Source organism: Oryctolagus cuniculus, chromosome 20, assembly GCF_051225735.1.
Source record: "Oryctolagus cuniculus isolate XC-2025 breed Fujian yellow rabbit chromosome 20, ASM5122573v1, whole genome shotgun sequence".
In the NCBI taxonomy this organism is placed as follows: Eukaryota; Metazoa; Chordata; class Mammalia; order Lagomorpha; family Leporidae; genus Oryctolagus; species Oryctolagus cuniculus.
The window spans coordinates 52,451,424-52,475,498 of record NC_142886.1 but is presented as its reverse complement, the minus strand read 5'-3'; the positions used below and the strand labels follow the sequence as shown (position 1 = coordinate 52,475,498).

General features: G+C 45.9%; 2 long non-coding RNA genes, 1 pseudogene and 1 gene segment (V, D, J or C); 3 read left to right on the top strand and 1 right to left on the bottom strand.

The window, feature by feature from the left end:
- The window catches only part of LOC149120180 (Ig heavy chain V-A1 region BS-5-like), a 480,385-nt gene that overhangs the window by 261,618 nt on the left and 194,692 nt on the right, over positions 1-24,075 (top strand).
- LOC149120186 (uncharacterized) lies at positions 8,659-8,985 on the top strand. Its single transcript, XR_016226849.1, has one exon. It is a non-coding gene; the product is annotated as an uncharacterized LOC149120186 (long non-coding RNA).
- On the top strand, positions 9,143-10,908 carry LOC149120185 (protein tyrosine phosphatase type IVA 1 pseudogene; annotated as a pseudogene). Its single transcript, XR_016226848.1, has one exon. The product of XR_016226848.1 is annotated as a protein tyrosine phosphatase type IVA 1 pseudogene (transcript).
- On the bottom strand, positions 13,059-18,973 carry LOC149120184 (uncharacterized). Its single transcript, XR_016226449.1, has 3 exons — positions 18,702-18,973; positions 15,989-16,029; positions 13,059-14,503 (listed from the first exon to the last, which is right to left on the bottom strand). It is a non-coding gene; the product is annotated as an uncharacterized LOC149120184 (long non-coding RNA).

The following is a 24,075-nucleotide window of genomic DNA, read 5'->3' as shown; positions in this document are numbered from 1 at the left end:
CCCCAGGTCAGGGATTAACCTGCAGCTCAGGGGTGGCTCAGGCTGTGGCTCCGAGAAATCCTGCTTGCTCTTCCTCACTCACGTCTCCTGGGACCCCGGACCTGCTCTCATTTGCAAGCAGAGGTGGCCGTTGGTAGTGCAAGGGGTCAGACTCATGGAAAACACTGGGTGTGGAGAGGTCTTGTTCCCCACACTCTGCTGGCCTTGTCTCCATCTCAGGGAGACCAGCAGGTGGGACAGCCCAGTGACGTCTGCACTAGAGTCCAGGTGGTTCTGGACTGTGTCCTTGTGAGTCCAGCAGGATATTCCAACCCTGGAGCTGCATCCCTGCTGCCTGAAGCGCCTGCCCCAGAGACTGTGTGTCCAGAGACCCCGACTCCTTCCTCCAACACAAAATAGTCCTCGTTTCCATCTTCCAATATGTGTGCTGTTTCAAATCCTGGATGAGACACCCAATCCTGGGCTTTGCTCTGGCCTTGGAAACAGCAGAAGGTGGCCCAAGTTCCTGTGCCCCTGCTCCCTCATGGGAGAACCTGAAGAACCTCCTGGCTCCGGGATTCAGATTGGCCCATCCCTGCCCTGGTGCCCAGCTGTGTATAGAAGCAGCAGATGGAAGACCACTTTCTCTCTCTCTGCATCTGCCACTCTGTATTTCTGCCTTTCAAATAAATAACCAAGTCTTTAAAAGAATACAAAAGAGAAAAATCAGTCCTTGCTTTCTCTCAACTTCATAATCACCAGGAGTAAACAAATTTTCTTCTGTCATTCACCAGAATAACAGCATCAACCCCATGTGTTTGCAAAATGTTTCCTGCAAAATTGCAATTGTTCTCTCATGTAGGATTCTTACAGAACCTAAGCAATTCCCTCAGCTGATATAGAGATGACGATTTCTGAGTGGCTCTGTCTAATTCTGTAAACACAGCTGAGTCTCTGTTTCAGGTAGGAACAGAGCATTGGCTAGTGTGTGGCTCTTCGATTGTTTTATTCCACCTGTTGATTCCATAATGGAGTACCCCGGAAAGGAGGTGTATGGAGCAAAAAGGTTTATTGAGCTCACAGCTATAAGGGTGCAAATCCAGGATCAGAAAGTGAGAATGTTGTGCCATCAGGCTTCCTAATATTGTGAACATCATGCAGTCATCAGGCATCCTAATATTGTGAACAGGGATGGGAGGGACCCCATCCCCACACAGGACGTCAGATGAGACCAGGGCTGACTCTAGTAGCACTGTGCTCTGTGTTGAAGCTGGGGACCCAGCTGTGATATCCTCCAAGAGCAGATTCCCCAGAAATGAACAAATCCCACTAGGCCTCACTCGCAGAGCTCCCCCCTCTTCTCCTGTGGTCATCTTGGGAGCTCACCTAAAACACACACCTCAGCCACAAGCAGATCAGAGAGGTTTGCTTCTACACCAATTGTAGGCCTGATGACACAGAACCTGTCATTCAGGATGAAGAAGCTAATTGTCTATCATAGTTATTTGAGACTGCAGAAGACTTGGGACCAGTTCTAAACACACAGACAATTTTTTTATTTATATTTATAACAGATGATACAGACGGTTCATTTGATTTTTACAGCTCATTTTATTTATCCAGCGCTTACAGAGATTTCCTTTTTATTTCTTTGGGATACAGGCTATTCATCATACATAAGGTATATGTAAATAGTTACTTCCCTTGTGTGTAGGCTGCTCACTTCTCATCAGTCCACTTACAGTGCAGAAGCTCTGTAGTCTATGCAGCATCATCTGAAAATGTTTTCTTACATTGCATGAACTTTGGGGATCTAAAAGAAAAATCAAGGCCAGACTACTATCAGGGAGATTCTGCCCTATGTTTCCTTCTAGTAGCTGTACAATGGACTTTGCATCTGATGTCAGATCCTGGTTGTTCAATGCTTTTTATGTAAACATCCAGACCGTGCACCCCCTGTCAGTGCTGTTACGTTGGGGTGAGGACAAACCACATCCATCCCCACAGGCTGCTCCCAGCATTCCATGTGGTTCTGTTAGGGGCACTGGGGACCCCAGCTTCCTCCATGAGGCCCTAACGTTGAATCCACTCATGGTGGGAGTCGTCACTGGATGCACTCCCCAGAGGCGACACCATTCCACAGCTCCCAGGCACCTGTGCTGGTTTTACTCAGTGGTGGTCAGTGTGGGGGTCCCTGGGGCAAGGACACCTGATCAGACCTCCTGACTCAGTGTTCTGCTGCAGGCACTGGGGTCCCAGCTGTGTGGCCCTTCCACCTGTCCTTACCCTCCTGCACAGCAGAGCCCACCCCTCCACCAGGTCCTCTCCCTCCTGCTGCTGGACCCTGTCCCTACTGTCACTTCCCCACGTGCCATGCTTCTCCTCCCCAGTCCTCAGCTTTGGGGGTGGAGCCATCCCCTGAAGAAGCAGACTTCTGTGTCTTGGGGGATCAGTGCTGGCACAGTGTCTGGGGTGGACTCTGCTCACTAACATTTTCTACAGGATTCCACCAGGACATTGGTCATGATGGTTTCCTCCTGCAGGTGAATCACTTTCCTACTCAGTGGACACAGAGGAGCAGGGTCTGGGGTATTGAGGCTGAGGATGCTGTTCCTGCAGAGCCGTGAGCAGAGCCAGCACTGCTTGGTGTGCATGTGTGGTCGCTCCAACTGAGCAGCTGAAGGCTGCATGTTAGGTGGAACTTACCCTCCATACTTGATGCACGGAGCCTCCCATCATGCATGTGGGGACCTCACCACCCAGTGATCCCATTGAGAGGGGCTCTAGGGAGGGGACAAGGCCATGAAGGTTCTCCCTGCATTAAAGGGACTATGAACCTTAGAGAGACCCTCCCATACATTTGTGGTTCCTGGGGATGCAAAACCAGGAATCTGGTATTGGGTGCCAGAGTCACATGTGAGACCCTTTTACTCCCTTGGGGGAGGTGCACATCTTAAACAACGCAACTTTCATTTTATTATTTATCTTATATCCATGAAATTTGATAACAGAGTTAAGATTAATGTGCTGCACATTTGTGCCAAATACAATATACTTACTCTAATTTATTTCAGTTTTACTATTATCAGATTTTCAGATATTTTGGTTAAAACTAATAAACCCTCATTCACCTGTGCCCTACAGGACCTGCAAACTCAGTGCCTTCAACTTCTGCCCCTGGCAAACCTACATGATGCTCAGCGCTGAACTGGATGAAATCTGTTGTGAAGGAGCCCAAAAGGGGCTCAGGCCTTAATGTGACTGGAGGAGGTGGGCCAGGGCAGGGTGACACAGGGGCAGTGGACAGCACTGTGTGATGTCATATTTGCTCTTGGCGTAGTTGTGATGAGGAGTGAGAGAGGCACAGCTGAGTCGCACTCACCACACACTTTCAACATGTGGGGCTGCCTCTGTATCTATCACAACTCGACAGCATTGGGAAGCAAATTGCCCAGCAGAGAAATTGTGAAGAACAGACAGACAGACACTGGCACATGGAACACCACACTCAGATGCACCTGCATGAAACCTGATCCCCTGTGCATCTCTCTGTCAAAAACAGAATCCAGCAAAAGTGCTCCATATTCATGAACTAACTTGTGAATGAGGTCACTGTAGTTGGAGATGGGACTGCAAAGGTCTAGACATGGCGCCCTCAGATCGCTTGGACACATCCCTCAGACTTCGTATTCCCTGTAAGCAACAGCAGGATTTGGCAATTTTTAAAAAAGATTTATTTTATTTACTTTATTTATTTAAATGACAGAGTTACAGAGAGAGGTAGAGATACACAGAGAGAGGTCTTCCATCCGCTGGTTCACTCCCCAGTTGGCCACAATGGCTGAAACTGTTCTGATCCGAAGGCAAGGGCCAGGAGCTTCTTGGGGTCTCCCATGTAGATTCAGGGGCCCAAAGACTTGGGCCATCTTCTACTGCTTCCCAGGCCATAGCAGAGAGCTGGATGGGAAGAGGAGCAGCTAGGACTAGACCGGCGCTCATTTGAGATGCCGGCGCTTCAGGCCAGGGCTTTAACCCAATGTGCCACACACCAGCTAAAGTATGAGATTGGTGAACTTTTGGGGTGGGAGTTCACAGACTGGCACTTTTTTGTCCATAACTGATATTTCATTGGTGTTAATATCCAGCACACAGGTGTTTTGATGTGTACTCAATTCTTAACACACTTTTTTTAAAAAAAGTTATTTCAATGACATTCGACTTCAAATTTGGAAGAAACACATTCATGTGCCACTATCTTCAAAGACTGCTCTTGCATAAATCCTACCCAGTCACAATTTAACATCATATACACGAAAAACTCACTATTTCAACCCTTCACAGCACATTAACAAATTCATTAGGTAAACTGGACAACCACAGCCAATGACGGTACAGAGCGCACATCGCTCCTGGAGCTGTTAGGTGGAGTAGGAAGTCCTGTGTGAGGAACAGAGGTGTAGAGTGTGGAGGTGCCTCCTACCAGACAAGAGCCCCTGGACACAGCACAGCCTGTCTGTGATTCCTTCAGTAACTGTGCACGTGTTCAAGGGAGGTATCACTCATGCCAATATCACATTTCTGTGCTTGTGCAGACACAACACAGGGGCAGGCACTGTTGTGCAGTGAGCTGAGCCCTTGTTGGGAGCCCACACCCTGTGTTGGAGTGATGGCTCAAGAACCAGCCTCTCCACCTCAGGCCCTGTTTCCGGAGGGTAAAAACGTAAAGGTGGGGCCGGTGCTGGGACATAGTATGCTGCAGACCAAATCTGCAGTACTGGCGTCCCACATGTGCACTGGTTCAAGTCCCAGCTGCTCTACTTCCAATCCAGCTCACTGCTACAGCCAGGGAAAGCAGTCGAAGACAGCCCAAGTCCTTGGTTCCTTGTACCCGCATGGGGATCTGGAAGAAGCTCCTGGATCCTAGGTTCCAAGTCGCTAAGGTCTAGCTGTTGTGACTAATTGGAAAGTGAACCAGAGGAAAGACGATTGCGCTCTCTCTCTGCGTGTCTCTCTCCATTCTCTCTCTCTCTCTCTCTCTCTCTCTCTCTGCCTCTCCTTCTCTCTGTGTGTAACTTTGACTTTCAAATAAATAAATAAATGTTCAAAATATAAATTAAGGGCCCAAGCCAGGGCTCACTTGGCTAATCCTCTCTCTGTGGTGCCAGCATCCCATACAGGTGTCAGGTTCTAGTCCCAGTTGCTCCTCTTCCAGTCCAGCTCTGAGCTGTGGCCCAGGAGGGCAGTGGAGGATGGCCCAGGTTCTTGTGCCCCTGCACCCACATGGGAGACCAGGAAGAAGCACCTGGCTCATATCTTCGGATTGGAACAGCACTGGCTGTAGCTGCCATTTGGGGAGGGAATAAACAGAAGAAGACCTTTCTCTCTGTGTCTCTCTCTCACTGTCTATAACTCTACCTCCAAATAAATAAATATATATTTATATAAATTTTAAAAAGATGAATGAAATGCTTTTATGTCCATTATCTCACAACAATTTCCAGGTCTCATGACATTAATCGACTACTTAAGACGCCAGACACCCTCGTCTGCCCTGGGCCCTGTCCTGTCTGAGGCGTCTGACCCCATACCTGATATATAGGGGCAGCACATGCAAATAGGGCCTCCCTCTACCCATGAAAACCAGCCCAGCCCTCACCCTGCAGCTCTGGCACAGGAGCTCCAGCCCCAGCACTCCCAGGTGTCCACTCAGTGAGCGCACTCAACACAGACGCTCACCATGGAGACTGGGCTGCGCTGGCTTCTCCTGGTCGCTGTGCTCAAAGGTAATGATGGGGAATGCGGGGCACTGAGTCTGGGAGAGGACGTGAGTGAGAGACACAGAGAGTGTGAGTGACAGTGTGCTGACCAGGACGTCTGTGTTTGCAGGTGTCCAGTGTCAGGAGCAGCTGGAGGAGTCCGGAGGAGGCCTGGTCACGCCTGGAGGATCCCTGACACTCACCTGCACAGCCTCTGGATTCTCCCTCAGTAGCTGCAGCATGGGCTGGGTCCGCCAGGCTCCAGGGAAGGAGCTGGAATATATCAGAATCATTAGTAGTGGTGGTAACACATACTACGCGAGCTGGGCGAGAAGCCGATCCACCATTTGCAGCAACACGCCCAGAACACGGTTTCTCTGCAAATGAACAGTCCGACAGCCGCGGACACGGCCATCTATTTCTGTGAAAGGGACACAGTGAGGGTCCTCAGGCTGAGCCCAGACACAAACCTCCCTGCAGGGACGTGAGGCTCCACCAGGGGGCGCACAAGATGCACTGAACCAAGATTCTGGTCCTGCACAGGTGCAGAGGGAGATGAAGCCCTGGTTTCAGGTCAGGGAATTGAGGTTTCCTCTCCTTTAACACTTTTCAGGGAATAATTCTACTTGTTTTGTTTCCGACTGACTGCAGATTCCGTGGACACCTCCCTGGGATTTCATATTCATTGTACCATCCAATGGTGTTTGAAGATCATGTAATAATTGTTTCTCGTTTTTGATGCTTTTCCATATGGTTTTACTAATTAACCTGACACAGACTTGTACCAGGGTTATCATCTCTCTCTACCTCCATAAAACATGTCAGCTCTGGTATGTCTGATAATAGCCATTCTAACAGGAGCAATGCGATGTCTCAATGTGCTTCTAACATGGACATACATGATGGTCCCAAATTGATAGCATTTTATATGTCTGTCTATATATCTTCTTTTAATAATTTATAGAAATGATATAAATTTTAAAATTTATCATTTTATTTGAGAACTTGTCTTTATGTATTTGTCCAAATCCACTAAGAGACTGAGACTGACAGTGATTTTCTAATTCCCACATCACTTCCCAGATGGCTACAAAAGATTCAGCTGGGTCAGGTGACAGCCAGGTGCTTGGAATTCTGTCCAGGTCTCCCACGTGGGAATACTTGGAACCTCACCTACAGCCTCCCAGGGTGTGCTTAGGCAGGAATCTGAAACTGGAACCAAAGTAGGACACAGCACTAAGCATCCTGACACGGGAGGCAACAATCCCACAGGCTAACTCCAGTGCTGCTCCTGTCACCACAATTAATTTCTTCCCTTGGGATTCAGTTGCTTGAGATCTTGGAACATTAGCAAACAGGCCCCTAATCATATGTATAATTAATCTTCAATTTATTTTAAGTATCTATTTATTTTATTTTAAAGACAGTGTTATAGCAACAGAGGAAGAGACAAACAGATGGAGGGAGAATCTTCCTTCCACAGGTTTCCTTCATGAATGTCTCTAAGACTGGAGATGGCTCAGCCTAAAGTCAGGAGCCTGGAACTTCCTCCAGATTCCCACAGGGCTGGAAGGTGGCAAACCCTTGGGTCATGGTAGATAGTGATCACCATTGCACTTCCTACCTCTGTGAGTTCAAGCGTGTGGACTGCATATATAACTAATGTCACATACTGTGTGTCGACATGTACCTGGATCATTTCTTTTAGTATGTATGCTCCAGGTTGACCCACATTTCCTAATGACAGAACAACCTCCTTCTTAATACTGAATAATATTCCATGTCCAAATGGGAAAGAATCCATTCACTGTTTTATGTACACTTGATCTTTGTTGACTGAACTATTGTGAGCAAAGCTACAACCTGAACACAGGACTGGGGATGAATTGTGACACAGTGACTTCTACCCAGTGCTTGACCTCAACTCAGAGTCATGGTTACTAGACACAGGGAAGAGGGGGGAACAGGGGACGGCTGATACCAGGACACAAAGCACCACCAAAGGCAGGAATAAATCTGCCCACACCACAGTGGGCTGACTCAGTTCACCACAACCCATGACAGGTTCCACAAATAACTAGAACTGAGGTCTCCAGGCCTCCCAACATAGTGATGGAAAGGAGGTGGAAATGTACATGACAGGGAGTTGATCTGTGCCCATTTCTACCATGCACATTCCAATAGCACACAAACCCCACTACCATGTACAGTGTTCTGTGTTCAGGAACAGTTTTAAACAGTTTAAATAGTTTTTAAACTTTAAGGCAATGGATGAATAAGGAAACAAAACATAGTTAACCTTAAAAAAATCCACTTGCAGTCCTTCATCTGTTTAAAAGTGGGTGACAGGCATTAGGACAAAATTGGCTAAGTCCCCACTAGGGACACCCGAGTTCCCATCACAGAACTGACTGAGTCCAGCCTCACGGCTTCCCACACTTTTCCCTCATAATGCATCATGGGAAACTATAGATGACGCTACAAGCAAATGAGCACCTACCACTGACGTTGGAATTACAGACACAGTTTCTTGCTCCAGGGTTCAGAAAGACTAACTCCTAGGGGTCATAGGCATTTGGGATGTCTGGGGCTGTCAACCCAAAGGCAGAAATCTCCCATTGTCACCTTTTCTGTCCATCTCTACATTTCTGTATCTCTCACCCCTTCTCTCTCTATCATTGTCCCAATGTCTTTCATATAGATGATAAAGAACTAATGGTTGGCCTCGGCGCGCATATTGGCTCCTTCGGCTGCGGGCCGCCTCGGCGACGAGCTCTCCTCCGAGCCGCTCACTGCGTGGTAGAGTGTGGTGCCCCCGCCGCCGCCTGCATCGCTGCCGCCGCCGCCCCACGACGACCACCTCCGCCCCCTGCCCTGCATCAGCAGCTGCCGCCTGTGTCGCCGCCGCCTCGGGACCGGCTGTATGATTAGGCCACAATCTTCAATGAGTAAACATATTCCTCAGTTCTGTGGTGTTCTTGGTCACACATTTATGGAGTTTCTGAAGGGCAGTGGAGACTACTGCCAGGCACAGCACGACCTCTATGCAGACAAGTGAACTGTAGAGATTCGTTACTACTCCACCAAGAAGCCCCCATAAAAGTGGTTAACCTGGACACAGAAGTGTTGGATTGAAATCCACAGAGCATTTTACAAGAGTTCTGACCTGGATGGGGTAAACCTCAGTGCACTTCCTTTCTATTGCCTCAGTATTACTGGATTGAAGAATTGCTGCTTCTTGTTAGGAGGTTCATTTCATTTCCCATTACTCCCAACTTCATACTTAAAGCACTGAGAATCACAAGTGGAAGATAGTGAAGTAGACTTCAGTTTCTTTGTGTAATTTCTGTATTCAGTTTTTTTAAATTCTTTCATAATCCTATTAAGTGTTTTTTAAGTAAATTAACATGGCCCGAATGAACCTCCCAGCTCCTGTGGAAGTCACGTACAAGAACATGAGATTTCTTATTACACATAATCCAACCAATGCAACATTAAACAAATTTATTGAGGAACTTAAGAAATATGGAGTTACCACGATAGTAAGAGTATATGAAGCAACTTATGACACTACTCTTGTGGAGAAAGAAGGCATCCATGTTCTTGATTGGCCTTTTGATGATGGTGCACCACCGTCCAACCAGATTGTTGACGACTGGTTAAGTCTTGTAAAAATTAAGTTTCGTGAAGAACCTGGTTGTTGTATTGCTGTTCACTGTGTTGCAGGCCTTGGGAGAGCTCCAGTGCTTGTCGCCCTAGCATTAATTGAAGGTGGAATGAAATATGAAGATGCAGTGCAGTTCATAAGACAAAAGTGGCATGGAGCTTTTAACAGCAAACAACTTTTGTATTTGGAAAAATATCGTCCTAAGATGCGGCTGCGCTTCAAAGACTCCAATGGTCATAGAAACAACTGTTGCATTCAATAAAACTGGGGTGCCTAATGCTATTGCCTTGGAAGAAGAACTTGAGACAGGATCTAATTTGTCATACATATTAGCCAAAGGGTATTGAAAATTAGTTTTACCAGGCCACGAGTTTGACAGAATTGCAACCTCTATCTTTGGGTTATAACCAACTTATTTGGACATTTAGCAAAAGATTGTTGCTGTTTAGTATTTAAAATGTGCTTATCATTTGTACCAATTGACTTTTCCTGAAATCATGCAATATTGAGTTGTATCTTAAATCTATTCCCATGCCAGAATCTTATCAATACATAAGAAATTTAGAAAGGTTAGGTGCCAAAATACCCAGCACAATACTTGTACATTTTGTGTCATACAGAATTAAAATCCCAGGAACTATGAACACTCTAGACCTTATGTGGTTTATTCCTTCAGTCATTTCAAACATTGAAACTAGGGACTATATGGTTATTTGCCTGCTCACTTTATGTTTACATCTCCCACATTCATACCAGTATACATCAGGTTTGCTTAACCATTGATTTCTTTTTTTTTTACCAAGTCTTATGATTATTTAATGTTTCTATAAATCTTTTGCTGTTAATATAAAACCTCCATTTTGAAAAATCTACATTGTACAGAAGCACATGTCTTTAATGTCTTCAGACAAAAAAAGCCTTACAGTTAATTTAACGTTTGCACTCTGAGGTGCAGCTTAACAGGGAGGGCCTGAGAAAAGAATGGGAGGGGGCTATTAAATATTTTTAGTAGAATGTTGCCTTTGTCTTGTGCATAACATGTAGAATATGCTCTTTAATTTAGTAAATATTTTTTAAGAGGTAGAGATGCTTTGTTATTGTAGCTTAAAATTCTTAATCATAAAATTTCTGAAATTCTTGTAATTTTTTCCATACTTATCAAAAGTTGTTTACCAACTTATTTTTGTTTGAAGTGTGATTTTTTTTTCCTTCCCAACCTCTTGCAAAAAAAAGTGGGTTTCTGCTAATGAATTGAGCAGACATCTAATATTTTATATGCCTTTTGAGCTGTGTAATTTAATATTTGAATACTTGATAATTTGTTATATTATGTAATTGATAAAATGGTGATGTGTATTAATGTTAGTTCAACCATATATTTATAATGTCTGGGAATGTGTGGTTATAGTTCTGTGGGAGAATAATTTGTCAGCGTTCACCAGCTTGTAAAAACTTAGTGCGAGAGCTTAAACATCTAAATAAATAATGAAATGCAAAAAAAAAAAAGAACTAATGGTTATTAAATAAATGAGGGACATGATATTGCTAACACTGGATATTAAGGGTACACACATATTAGAATGAAACAAGGTCATTGCCTTCAATCTTTTAACATTATGATAACATAAACATTCATATGATCTGAATCCTATCATAGCCATCAGCCTACAAACCTAGGACACCACGTCTGCCCTGGGCCCTGTCCTGTCTGAGGCGTCTGACCCCATGCCTGCTACATAGGGGCAGCACATGCAAATAGGGCTCCCTCTGCCCATGAAAACCTGCCCAGCCCTCACCCTGCAGCTCTGGCACAGGAGCTCCAGCCCCAGCACTCCCAGGTGTCCACTCAGTGATCGCACTCAACACAGACGCTCACCATGGAGACTGGGCTGCGCTGGCTTCGCCTGGTCGCTGTGCTCAAAGGTAATGATGGGGAACGCGGGGCACTGAGTCTGGGAGAGGATGTGAGTGAGAGACACAGAGAGTGTGAGTGACAGTGTGCTGACCAGGACGTCTGTGTTTGCAGGTGTCCAGTGTCAGCAGCTAGAGGAGTCCGGGGAGGCCTGGTCCAGCCTGGGGAATCCCTGACACTCACCTGCACAGCCTCTGGATTCACCTTCAGTAGCTACTGGATTTGCTGGGTCCGCCAGGCTCCAGGGAAGGGGCTGGAATAAATCGGATATATTAGTAGTAGTGGTAGCGCATACTACACGAGCTGGGTGAATGGTCGATTCACCATCTCCAAAACCTCGAGCACGGTGGATCTGAAAATGAACAGTCTGACAGCCTCGGACACGGCCACCTATTTCTGTGCCAGAGACACAGTGAGGGGCCCTCACACTGAGCCCAGACAGAAACCTCCCTGCAGGGGCGCGCGGCTCAACCAGGGGGCGCACGAGACGCACTGAGCCCAGATTCTGGTCCTGCACAGGCGCAGAGGGAGATGAAGCCCTGGTTTCCTGTCTGGAATTGGGGTTTGCTCTCCTGTAACAGTTTTGAGGAAAGAATTCTACTTTTCGATTCTGTCCCTCCCAACTTCAATGACGGGGAGAAAGTTTGATGTAAAAGGAAGAAGTCCTAATTGAACGATTTGGTACATGGACAGCGACTGTGCTCACCAGGGTCAGAGATGTGGGAATATTGAGGACACTATTGAATCTCTTCCAGCCTGACTCCGGACAGCACCCTCAGGGCACTGAAAGCTTTGGACAGTTTCAGTTTTCCCTCATAACCAGGGACAGCCGAGACAGGGCCGTTGATCTGTTAAACAGCAACTATTCCACTCATCCCTCTCCTGCCACAACCAGCAAGTGTGCACTGAACCAACCTTTGACTTTACGTGTGGGTGATCCACACTCACTTTCTGCAGACTTTAACCCGACCTGCATTTCCCCTTTAATCCTGGAACAGTCTGTGGTCCCTGTGTGAACATCACAGCACTCAGGGATGTACTTGCAGCTCAGCTGTGTCTCAGGCTGGGCTTCTGCAGGCACCTGGGAAGCCTACAGGGACTTCCTCATCCTCTAGGTCCTGGGACCCTCCTGGGGGCTCCCTGCCTGAACTCAGGAGGGAAATGCACTGGACATCAGCAGTCAAGGTCATAACTGAATGGAAAGTGTTGGGTGTGCACTTCCAGTTTATCTGGTTCTGCTCCAGTGTCGTGTGACCCCCTGCACCTGTTGTGGTTGAGGGAGAGCAGAAAGTGGGACACACAGTGGCTGTGCACTCTGGGGCTGGAGTCCACATCACGGGGAGCTGTGTCTGTGGCTCTAGCATGATGACCAGTGTCCTGAGGCTGAATCACAGCTGCAGGAAGAGCCAGTCCCAGAGACCATGTGTCCAGAGTCCCTGCTCTTCACTCCATGTCTACGCTGACTGGCATCATCAATCCATTTGGAGGCTCTTTAATATACAGAGGGAGTCCCCCAGGCTGCATATCAAAATTCTGGACACAGCCCATTTGCACGCTTTCCCATACTTGTACTGACAGTGCACCTGGAAGACAGTAGATGATGGATCTGTTATGAGGCCCCATCACCAAGGTGGGAACACTGATGCAGTTCCATGCTCCTGGGTTCCAGCTGCCAAGCCTGAGTACACTGCCTTCATTTTGTTAGAGTCGACCGCCCGAAAAACGTCACCAAGAGACACGTCTCTTATGCAAACAGCACGGGGAAGTTTTATTGATTATCCAGCATGCTGGGGCTGTCTGATCATCATGAGCAGAGCAGCCCCGAATAACCAAAGGTTAGGGTTTATAAAGGCAAAAACCGCAAAATCGGGAGGGGGGAGAGAATACACAGTTGCTAAGCGGTTGCTAATATCTTACAATCAGCAATTATGATTTTAAGACATAGACAAATCACATCTTCATTATTAGCCCAGGTAACCCAGGTGCAACCTTTCTACTTTTAAGCTTGAGCAATCATGCTAGGGGGTTTTTGTGCGTTGCCAAGGGTGATGTAGTGCACTGCTATTGTCCGACTATTTGAGATCATAGTTTCAGACCAGAGTCTCATGGTGGGGGGGGGGGGGTTGCTTTCCCAGAATGCAGTCTCAAGTGCTCCAAAATGGAGTCCCTACTGTCAAGGTGCTACTTTACTCTGTCTTATTTTCACAGCTGCACCAGGAAGGTTTAAACCTGTAAGCTTAAGCTTAACTTTTTACATCCACACATATACAATTTTAACTCTTCATTCCCCACTCCTTGTTGTGAGGATCTCTAATCTTAGAGATTATTTATTTTTGTCTGTTTTAATGTGACATGTTGTTGTTTTACAACCATGAGTTTAACATTTTTAACTTGTTTTTCCACGAAGGTGATGAGTCTATTTAACACACAAGGTCCTATGGTTACAATTAGGAGTAGAACAATTAAGGGTCCTGTTAGGGCTGACAGTAGAGTAGTAAGCCATGGGGACCGGCCAAACCATGACTCAAACCATCCCTGTTGAGTTTCCCTCTCCCGTTGCCGTTTTTCCAGGTGTTTTCTGAGTTTGGCCATGGAGTTTTTAACCACCCCAGTTTAGTCGGCATAAAAACAACATTTTTTTCTTTAGGGCCGTGCATAACCCACCCCCATGAAAATGAGATTCAACCCCCGCCTGTTCTGTAATACTGAAATGCAGACACTGGGCTGCATCTGGGAGATTGTGGAAGATTTGTCAGGCAGAAGGGGCGGGGACCTAAACCTGGCAAGTTATTAGGTAGAAGGGGGCAGGGCAGGATGCGAAGGCCAGGCTGCCCATGAAACATTGTCAAGATGACTGAGATGTAGATGCATATGCTGGACACATTAGGCCTTTATGTCACACACACATAAGCTCATAACTGACTTTCTGCCTAATATTTTTTTCTCAAGAGGTAATACCCAAAATTTTCTTTGGGATTATGGATGGAGTTCCGTTTTCTGTAACTTCTTCAAAGCTGGCATGTGGGCGTCGAGGGGGATTTGGGTATTTCCTCTTGCTACCTGTCTTATGGTGTGCAACAGTGGCCTTGGAAAGACTGTGCTGCTCGGTCCAGAGGGCTGCTCAGGTTGTCCAGTGGAATGGGCTGGAAGTCTTGCCTGATGACCATTTGGAGTTCAACAGCTTTTAGTCTGTTAGAGACAAAACGAACAAGGGCATTAAAAACACATGGCCCAAAGAGAAGCATCAAGATTTCAGAAGTTAGTGGGCCAAAGAGAGGAAATAGCCAGGATTTTTATGATCAGATGTTAGGCCAGAAATCCCAGCCCTGCTTGGCCTGGTCCTGGAGCTGTTTGGCTTTTTCCAGAAAAAGTACAAATTTGGGTTTGTGTCTGTCTAGTCTGATTGACCCAGAGACAATATATACATATTTTTTTTTTCGGATATTTAGTAGCCAGTTTTGCTAGGAAGTTAAGCCAATGTACAAGACTAGAGTCTCAGGCTGGGAAAGAAGACAGACTAATGAATTATTTACATTTAACTATTTATATTATGGATTATTGTGCACACCCCTCAAGAGATAGGCCCTCTAAGTCCTCAGTGAGGACCTGCCCAAATCGGTGTAGGGCTATCTGAGTTAGCTGTTACTGAAAGCCCTGTTTTTAGGAACTGGCAGGGAGGGCTTTCTAAGCTTAATGTTATTGGATAGACTTTTAAGGCCTGGCTGGGTGTGTGAGGCCCAGACCTATCCATGGGGTGCTGGAAGAGAATTGAAAGAGATGCAAATCTCCTTTAAGGGAGGCACCCTGTTGACTTGCATTACATGGCTGGACTAGGAGGAGAGCTGAATAGGAGACGGATAGAAATAGGCAACTTGCGTTTCACTGACCCTAGGCCATCCCCTCAATAGCAGTGGCTGGAGCTGGAAGCTGGGCAGAGGCTGGGCAGAGCCAAAGGCTTTTTAGCTCGGGGCCACAGGGTCTGTAGTTCTGAACCAGGAGTCCTTCGACACCCAGGGCAGTTCCATGTCCAGTGACCATGCTCTTGGCAGAGCTGACAGAAGGCATTTGCTGTCACAACAGCTGCTTGCCCAATGCCCTGGCTCCTTATGTCAGCAACAGGTGCCGTTTGGGGTGCACTGGCCTTGCTGGGTCTCCTTGATGGCAATCACTGTGTAAAGCAGCCATTGATTGGTCTATCCTTTGCTTAGCCTATCCTTTGTTAGCTTGCTCCTCATTTTCCTGGTCTCTAATAAAGTAGACCAAGGAGGCAGCCTCTATGATGTCAGTCAAGCGGGTGCTCAACCCAACCCTGATTTTTGGAGATTTTTTTTAATATCAGGGTGAGCTAGAAAAACTATGGTCATGGGCAAATTCTGACACTTAGTATTTTCCTGCGAGTTAAGACCGTGCCCATGAGGAGAACTATGACCTTTTAGGTATGATCAACTGTGGTGACCTGTTTGTATCAGTGTAACTTTTTATTTATTTTTTAGTTTGGTTTAAAAGGGGAGTTTTACCGCATACACCGAAAAATTGATCTGGTTGTCACATTATTTTATAGTTTAACCTTTTTTGTTGTTGTTGTTATGTTGTTTGGGGCCCTATACTGTGGTCAGGCATTATTACAGAAAAGGTCAGTCATCCCTTACATAAGGTCTGGGGATCAAACCGTACATCACAGTGGAGAGTCCTGCAGAGCAGTAGTAACTTCCCTTCTGGAAGAGAAAAGAGGAGAAGTGAGGCAGCGAGTTGGGTCTCTAGCCTGACTTTTTGGGCTTTTAGATTTAACTGGCAGTTTAACCAGTGTTTACTGTGTAGCCAGACTTAGAGGAGAAATTATGGCAGAGGTCTCTGCCATTCTTTGGCTTCCGAGTATTTACCATGTAGCCTGTGGACACTAGAGCTTTCTTGGGTTTCTGGAACCCAGTTTTCTAGCATCTGCCGCATAACCATAACTTAACAGAGACAGTAGAGTACACAATGGATTAACATGAATTTTATGTCTCTTGTTGTCGAATAAACCAGAAATAAATTTTAAAAAAACCTTGTATATAAGAGTTTACATAATTTAGAATTATTTAACAGAGTCAAAAAGAGCTTACAGGACTTAACTCTAGAAATGGCAGAGTAACCGATTAAGCAGACACTGTTAAAATAGACGTTACAGTTTTGCAAAAACAGATTTTAAGATTTATGATTTAGACCATTTTTAGATATTTACTAATATTAGTACACAATTTTTTTAAACCCATTGTTATAACAGAAGATCAGACTTTAACTTTTTAGTGTAATTTTGGCATTAGCACTCAACTCTGTAAACAATATTTTAAAATTGTGAACATTTTAAACTTTTTATGACTTGTTTACACCTTTTGAAACTTTATACCCTTAGTTACTTTTACATAGCCTTGAATTGTCATGTATGGACAACCTATGAGAATACATGTTAACAAACTTAAACAGTTTTTTTATCGAATTTGAGATGTTAAAAGTATATATAATATATTTTCCCAAGTTTTACTTAGCACTGATGCCTAGATGACTTAAGACACTGAGTTATTAATGAATACCACACCATTATTTGAAATAAAAGTTAAAATTACATTTTCATGTTTTTAAGTAACATGAGGATAACACCTCCTGGACAGCAAACACTAGTGCATGTTTACAACTTTGAAAAGATCTTCCTCATTAAGAGAAACAAGTTTAAAGCATATCAAAGACATGTAAAACTGAGCAAGTAAGCCACTGAGCAAACCGAAGGGTGTTTGCATTACCTCAATTTTTTGAACCAACCTGCATTGGCTTACTTTAGTTAACAACATAAAGGCTTGTATACACAGAATTTACTCTTATTTTTATAAGACCACTTTAGCTGGAAAGCAAAAACATAAATACAGCATAGGTCTGACACCATTTATAACATTTTAATATATTTTATATAATCTGAATTGACCCAAGCAGCTGTTACTTTAACAAATTTAGAGTCTCATCCTCTGAGAGTTCCAGGGATCCGACTGGAAGCCCAAAGTTGGAAGACTCGGTTTAGAATTTAAGCTGTCGGAGAGTTAAACCATTTAGCCAAAATTACTACATTTCTGATCAGTTGGGTAATCACTCAGACATTAAAAACAGATAAACAATGTAAACAAACTTTGCATTGTAGTTTTTCCAATCAAGACTCTAAGGCAATAGAAAAACGCGAAACCTTCAAGATAGGTGAACGCTCTCAGATGAGTCAGGGACAGCAGCACAGAAAAGAGCTGATTATCAGCATATGAACCCATTGTTTAGGTTTTTATTAGCTGCAAAGAGAAAAACCCATCAGGTTGGAAAGGGTTAATGGCTTAAGGTTCCGGCTCCCTTAGGTAAGGCCAGCAGTAGTATTGAATTGGAAATTCCTCCAGGAGAGGAAAAAAGAAGCAGCGCTGGGGTGGGGGCTCTGCCTAGAGATATTTGGCTATGCCTGCCTGGGTGCACCAGGCCACATGGACTAGAATAGAGTGCAGAGAAAGGCTGTGGTCCCCCATTTACAGGAAAGACTGTGCACACCAGGGCTTGGCAGGACTAACTGTGGGGTTGGGTAGGTGCGCCATTTTACCAAGAGTGTTGGGAACCTCCTATAATTTAACCAAAGCCAGATCAATTAGGACTACTGCAGACACTCAGTCAATTACAACAGATAGTTAACTTTAGCTCTTTTCCAGATTTAGTCCTCAGGCAATCAAAGCTTAGCAACAGTAATAGTTCACAAAAAACTTTAAGACACACCAGAGCTACCATAAGCTGCGAAGATGGAAAACTTTCTACCAGGTTGGAAAGGGTTAACAGGTAACAGGTAACAGCTTTTCCCTAGGTGGAGAGACTTGTGGAATTTCCCTCTCCCTTTCTCCTGCCCAGTGGTATAGGAATGGAGATGAGGAGAGCAAAAGAGTGGGGGAAGGAGCCCCCCGGGAGGAGGAGGAAGGCAGAAAGCAATGACCTCCTCCTGTCTGGGGGCTGAGTGGGGTTTGAAATCTCCTATCACTCAAGGTTACCCACTACCTAGTTGTCTGAGTTTACCTGAAGGGCCAATATTAGCCTCGACCGAAGCTAAGCCCTGCTCGCATAGCAGTAGGCAGCGTGACCAGGCGTCCCTCCAAGAGAGAGACCTGGTCCTCGGGTCGCAGTCCGGCTGCCGGGAAGCCAAAGCGAGCTCAGGGGGTCTCCAGGTTCTCAGCCAACTGCCCTTCCTAATTTCCCTCCCGTTCCTTACAATCCCTCTGGAGTTTTGCCCGTAGCTAAGCTGTGGCCAGGGGGACTCCGCGTTCTCGGAGAGCTGTGGGGTGCCGGACACTCAACGGTCACTTCCACAGATCCGGTCCCACTTGAGGGAAGGAATACTGACCTCCGATGTCTTCTCAAAATCCTGGTCCAGGTGCCCATGACGGCCAGGCAGGAGAATGGCCTCTTTCACTCAGCAAATGAGTGGTAAATGGAATGAGCCCTCCGGGGGGCCAATCCACTCCAAGAGCAGGCCATTCAGAGGCACAGAAAGACTGCTGCTTTACCTTCTTAATCAGAAGAGAGAGATTAGATCCCCTAGCCCCTACATCAGGCCAGTGAGCCAAAGTAAGAGATAGTGGCTTGGACACAGTTTGACCCATGTTACAGACAGAAAAACAATTTCCCAAAAAACTGAAACCTAAAATGTAACCGCTGTTGGCACAAAACTCCCGCCTAGGGGAATTTCTGATGGGAGTTTCGCTGAGTGTCCTCAGTCTCCTGGTCCTCTCGGGGCATCCCCCAAGGTGGTAGCCTGGGGCTTCCAGGCACGTCTGCCAGCCACAGTGCATACCGTGCCAACCCAAAATCTGAAACCGAAACAGGCCTGTAACCCGAAAAACTGAAACCTGAAGCGCGCATATACTGAGTCCCTACCTTAGGCACCTTTATACTTACCCCAAGAGATGTCCATTGGCAGCGTCCATGGACAGCCCCGATCTCGCTGGGGCCTCCAAATGTTAGAGTCGACCGCCCGAAAAACGTCACCAAGAGACACGTCTCTTATGCAAACAGCACGGGGAAGTTTTATTGATTATCCAGCATGCTGGGGCTGTCTGATCATCATGAGCAGAGCAGCCCCGAATAACCAAAGGTTAGGGTTTATAAAGGCAAAAACCGCAAAATCGGGAGGGGGGAGAGAATACACAGTTGCTAAGCGGTTGCTAATATCTTACAATCAGCAATTATGATTTTAAGACATAGACAAATCACATCTTCATTATTAGCCCAGGTAACCCAGGTGCAACCTTTCTACTTTTAAGCTTGAGCAATCATGCTAGGGGGTTTTTGTGCGTTGCCAAGGGTGATGTAGTGCACTGCTATTGTCCGACTATTTGAGATCATAGTTTCAGACCAGAGTCTCATGGTGGGGGGGGGTTGCTTTCCCAGAATGCAGTCTCAAGTGCTCCAAAATGGAGTCCCTACTGTCAAGGTGCTACTTTACTCTGTCTTATTTTCACAGCTGCACCAGGAAGGTTTAAACCTGTAAGCTTAAGCTTAACTTTTTACATCCACACATATACAATTTTAACTCTTCAATTTATCATCTCCATAAAACACTGGGAAGCACAACACCAGCATTTTCCGTTTTAGCCATTTTATTTTTATAAATGTTTGATAAATATTAATTTGATATATACATATGAGGTACAATTATGTGTTGTCATTCTTATTGACATGTTCATCACAAAATCCACATGTTTCCATGCTATGATGTCAGTTGTCTCCTGTTTTTTTGTTTTTTGTTTTTTGTTTTTTTTTTTTTTTTTGACAAGTAGAGTGGACAGTGAGAGAGAGAGACAGAGAGAAAGGTCTTCCTTTGCCGTTGGTTCGCCCTCTAATGGCCACCGCGGCTGGTGTGCTGAGGCCAGCGCACCACGCTGATCCGAAGGCAGAAGCCAGGTGCTTCTCCTGGTCTCCCATGTGGGTGCAGGGCCCAAGGACTTGGGCCATCCTTCACTGCACTCCCTGGCCACAGCAGAGAGCTGGCCTGGAAGAGGGGCAACCGGGACAGAATCCGGTGCCCGACTGGGACTAGAACCCAGGGTGCTGGTGCTGCATGTGGAGGATTAGCCTAGTGAGCTGCGGCGCCGGCCAGTTGTCTCCTGTTTTGGAATTCCGTAGACCCAATATTCACTTCACTGCTCTCACCATGCTGTACAGTAGATCCTCAGTGTGTGGATCCTGTGGGACTGAAACTCTGACCTTGCTCCAACGTCTCCTCTGTTCCATGCCCTTTTCTTCCATTATTGATTCCTTCTTCCATGAAAATTTCACTGGATTATATGTGTGAACACTCGCGAACGACGCTGCTTTACTTGCACATGGAACTGCAGTTGTATTTTCTATAGAGACTGTGAATCCCATGCACATCTCCCTGGGATTTCACATTCCTGCTACCCAAAATGCTGTTTGAAGATCCTGTGATAACTGTATGTCTCAGTTTTTGATGACTTTCCATAATGGATTTACTAATTTACCCGACTCCAGCCTTGTGCAACCAGAGTGGTCATCTCTCTTCCTTCACAAGAATTGTCAGCTCTGGCTTGTCTGGTAATACTCATTCTAACATGAAGGATGGGACATCTCATTGTGCTTCTAAAATGTACATACATGATGATCTGAGATTTATGGCATTTTACATGTTTGCTTTTATATCATTTCTTAAATTTTATAGATGTAATATACATTTAAAAATTCATAGATTTTGTTTTAAAATTTGTATGTACGTTTTTATCTAAAACCACAAAGACTGAGACTGACAGTGATCATCTAACTCCTGGTCACTTCCCAGGTGGCTACAAATGCGTCAGCTGGAACAGGTGACAGCCAGGTACTTAGAATTCATTCCAGGTCTCCAACGTGGGAGTTCTTGGAACTTCACCTACGGCCTCCCAGAGTGGGCTTAGGCAGGCATCTGAAACTGGAACAAAACTAGGACACAGCACTCAGCATCCTGATGCGGGAGCAGCAATCCCTTTGCTAACTCCAGTGCTGCTCCTGTCACCACCTTGTCAGTAACTGCATTTAAACAATTGATGTCTTCCCTTGGGATTCAGTTTTCTGTGTTTATTCAACATATGCATATAGGCTCCTAATGATATATAAAATTAATTTTCCATTTATTTTAATATCTATTTATTTAGTTTGAAAGGCAGTGTGATAGCAAGAGAGGAAGAGACCAAGATGGAGAGAGAATCTTCCTTCCACAGGTTTCCTTCCTGAATGGCTGCAAAGGCTGGGATGGCTGAGCCTGAAGCCAGGAGCCTGGAACTTCCCCCAGTTTCCCCCAGAGCTGGAAGGGGACAAACACTTGGGTCATGGTAGACAGTGATCTCCATTGCACTCCCTACCTCTGTGAGTTCAAGCTTGTGGACTGCATATATAACCAATGTCAAATACTATGTGTCCACGTGTACCTGCATTATTTCTGTTAGCATATTATGCTCAAGGCTGACCTAAGATTTCCTAATGACAGAACAATCTCCTTCTTAACACTGAATAATATTCCATGTCAAATGTAACAGACTGCATTCACCATTTTATGCACATTTCGCTTTATTGTAGACTGAACTATTGTGAACACAGCTGCATTACCTGAACCCAGGACTGTGGGTGAATTGTGACACAGTGACTTCATACCCAGTGCTTGAGCTGAACTCAGAGTCATGATTACTAGACACAGGGAAGAGAGGGAACAGCAGACAGCTGCTACCAGGACACAAAGCACCACTCAAAGCAAGGAATAATTCTGCCCCCACCACAGTGGGCTGACTCAGTTCACTACAACCCATGACATGTTCCACAAATAAGCAGTACTGAGGACACCCGGTCTCCCAACACAAAGTGATGGAACGGAGGTAGAAATGTGAATGCCAGTGAGTTGATCTGTGCCCATTTCTGCAACACACAGATTCCAATAGCACACTACACCCCACTAACATGCACAGTGTTCTGAGTTAATGAACAGTTTTAAAATAAGGTAATGGATGAATAAGGAAACAAGACATAGTATCCTTAAATGAATCCACTTGCAGTCTTTCATCTGTGTAAATATGGGCGGCAGGCATTAGGACAAAATTGGCAAAGTCCCCACTAGGGACACCCGTGTTCCCATCAGAGTGCTTCTTGAGCCCAGCCACACGGCTTCCTACACTTTTTCCTGATAACACATCATGGTAAACTACAGATGACGCTATAGCGATAGAGCCCCTACAACCGACAAAGGAAACACAGACGCAGTTCTGGGCTCCAGGTTTTAGAAAGGCTAACTCCTAGATGTTGTAGGCATTTGGGGAGTTTGGGGCTGTCAATCCAAAGGCAGAAATCTCCCATTTTCATCTTTGCTGTCCATCACTACACTTGTGTTTCTCTCACCCCTTCTCTCTATCACTATTCCAATGTCTTTCATATAGATGATAGAGAGGTCAATAGATGATATGAAACAATTGTTATTTAAAAAATGAAGGACATGATATTGCTAACACTAGATATTAAGGGTACACACATAGTAAGAGGAAACAAGGTCATTGCCTTCAACTGTTATAAAAAGCAATAAAACATAAAAATTTATATGATCCGAATTCTATCATAGCCTACACCCCCAGGACATGTACATCTGCCCTGGGCCCTGTCCTGTCTGAGACGTCTACTCCGGGGCTGGCTATATAGGAGCAGACATGCAAATAGGGCCTCCCTCTGCCCATGAAAACCTGCCCAGCCCTCACCCTGCAGCTCTGGCACAGGAGCTCCAGCCCCAGCACTCCCAGGTGTCCACTCAGTGAGCGCACTCAACACAGACGCTCACCATGGAGACTGGGCTGCGCTGGCTTCTCCTGGTCGCTGTGCTCAAAGGTAATGATGGAGAACGCGGGGCACTGAGTCTGGGAGAGGACGTGAGTGAGAGACACAGAGAGTGTGAGTGACAGTGTCCTGACCAGGACGTCTGTGTTTGCAGGTGTCCAGTGTCAGGAGCAGCTGAAGGAGTCCGGGGGAGGCCTGGTCCAGCCTGGGGGATCCCTGACACTCTCCTGCAAAGCCTCTGGATTCGACTTCAGTAGCTACTACATGAGCTGGGTCCGCCAGGCTCCAGGGAAGGGGCTGGAGTGGATTGGAACCATTTATGCTAGTAAAGGTAGAACATACTACGCGAGCTGGGTGAATGGCCGATTCACCATCTCCAGCGACAACGCCCAGAACACTGTGGATCTTCAAATGAACAGTCTGACAGCCGCGGACAGGGCCACCTATTTCTGTGCAAGAGACACAGTGAGGGGCCCTCAGGCTGAGCCCAGACACAAACCTCCCTGCAGGGGCGCGCAGCTCCACCAGGGGGCGCACAAAACGCACTGAATATATATTCTGGTAATGGGTAGGTGCAAAGGGACATTAAGCCCTGGTTTCCTGTTAGGGAATTGGGGTTTCCTCTCCTCTAACGCATTTGAGGAAATGGTTCTATTCTTACGATTCTGTCCCTGCCACTGACTTCACTGACGGATAGAAACTTTGAATAGAAGGAAGAAGTCCTACGTGACAATTTCGGGTTCATGACTGACAACTGTCCTCACCGCGATCAGATATCATTGGGATCTGTGAGGACCTTTGAGTCTTTTCCAGTCTAACTCGTGCTGGTGTCCTCAGGGCACTGCCGACTCTAGGAAAATTTTACTTTTCCCTTTATATCCTGGAGACAGCTGAGCCAGGGTCTCTGGTCTGTT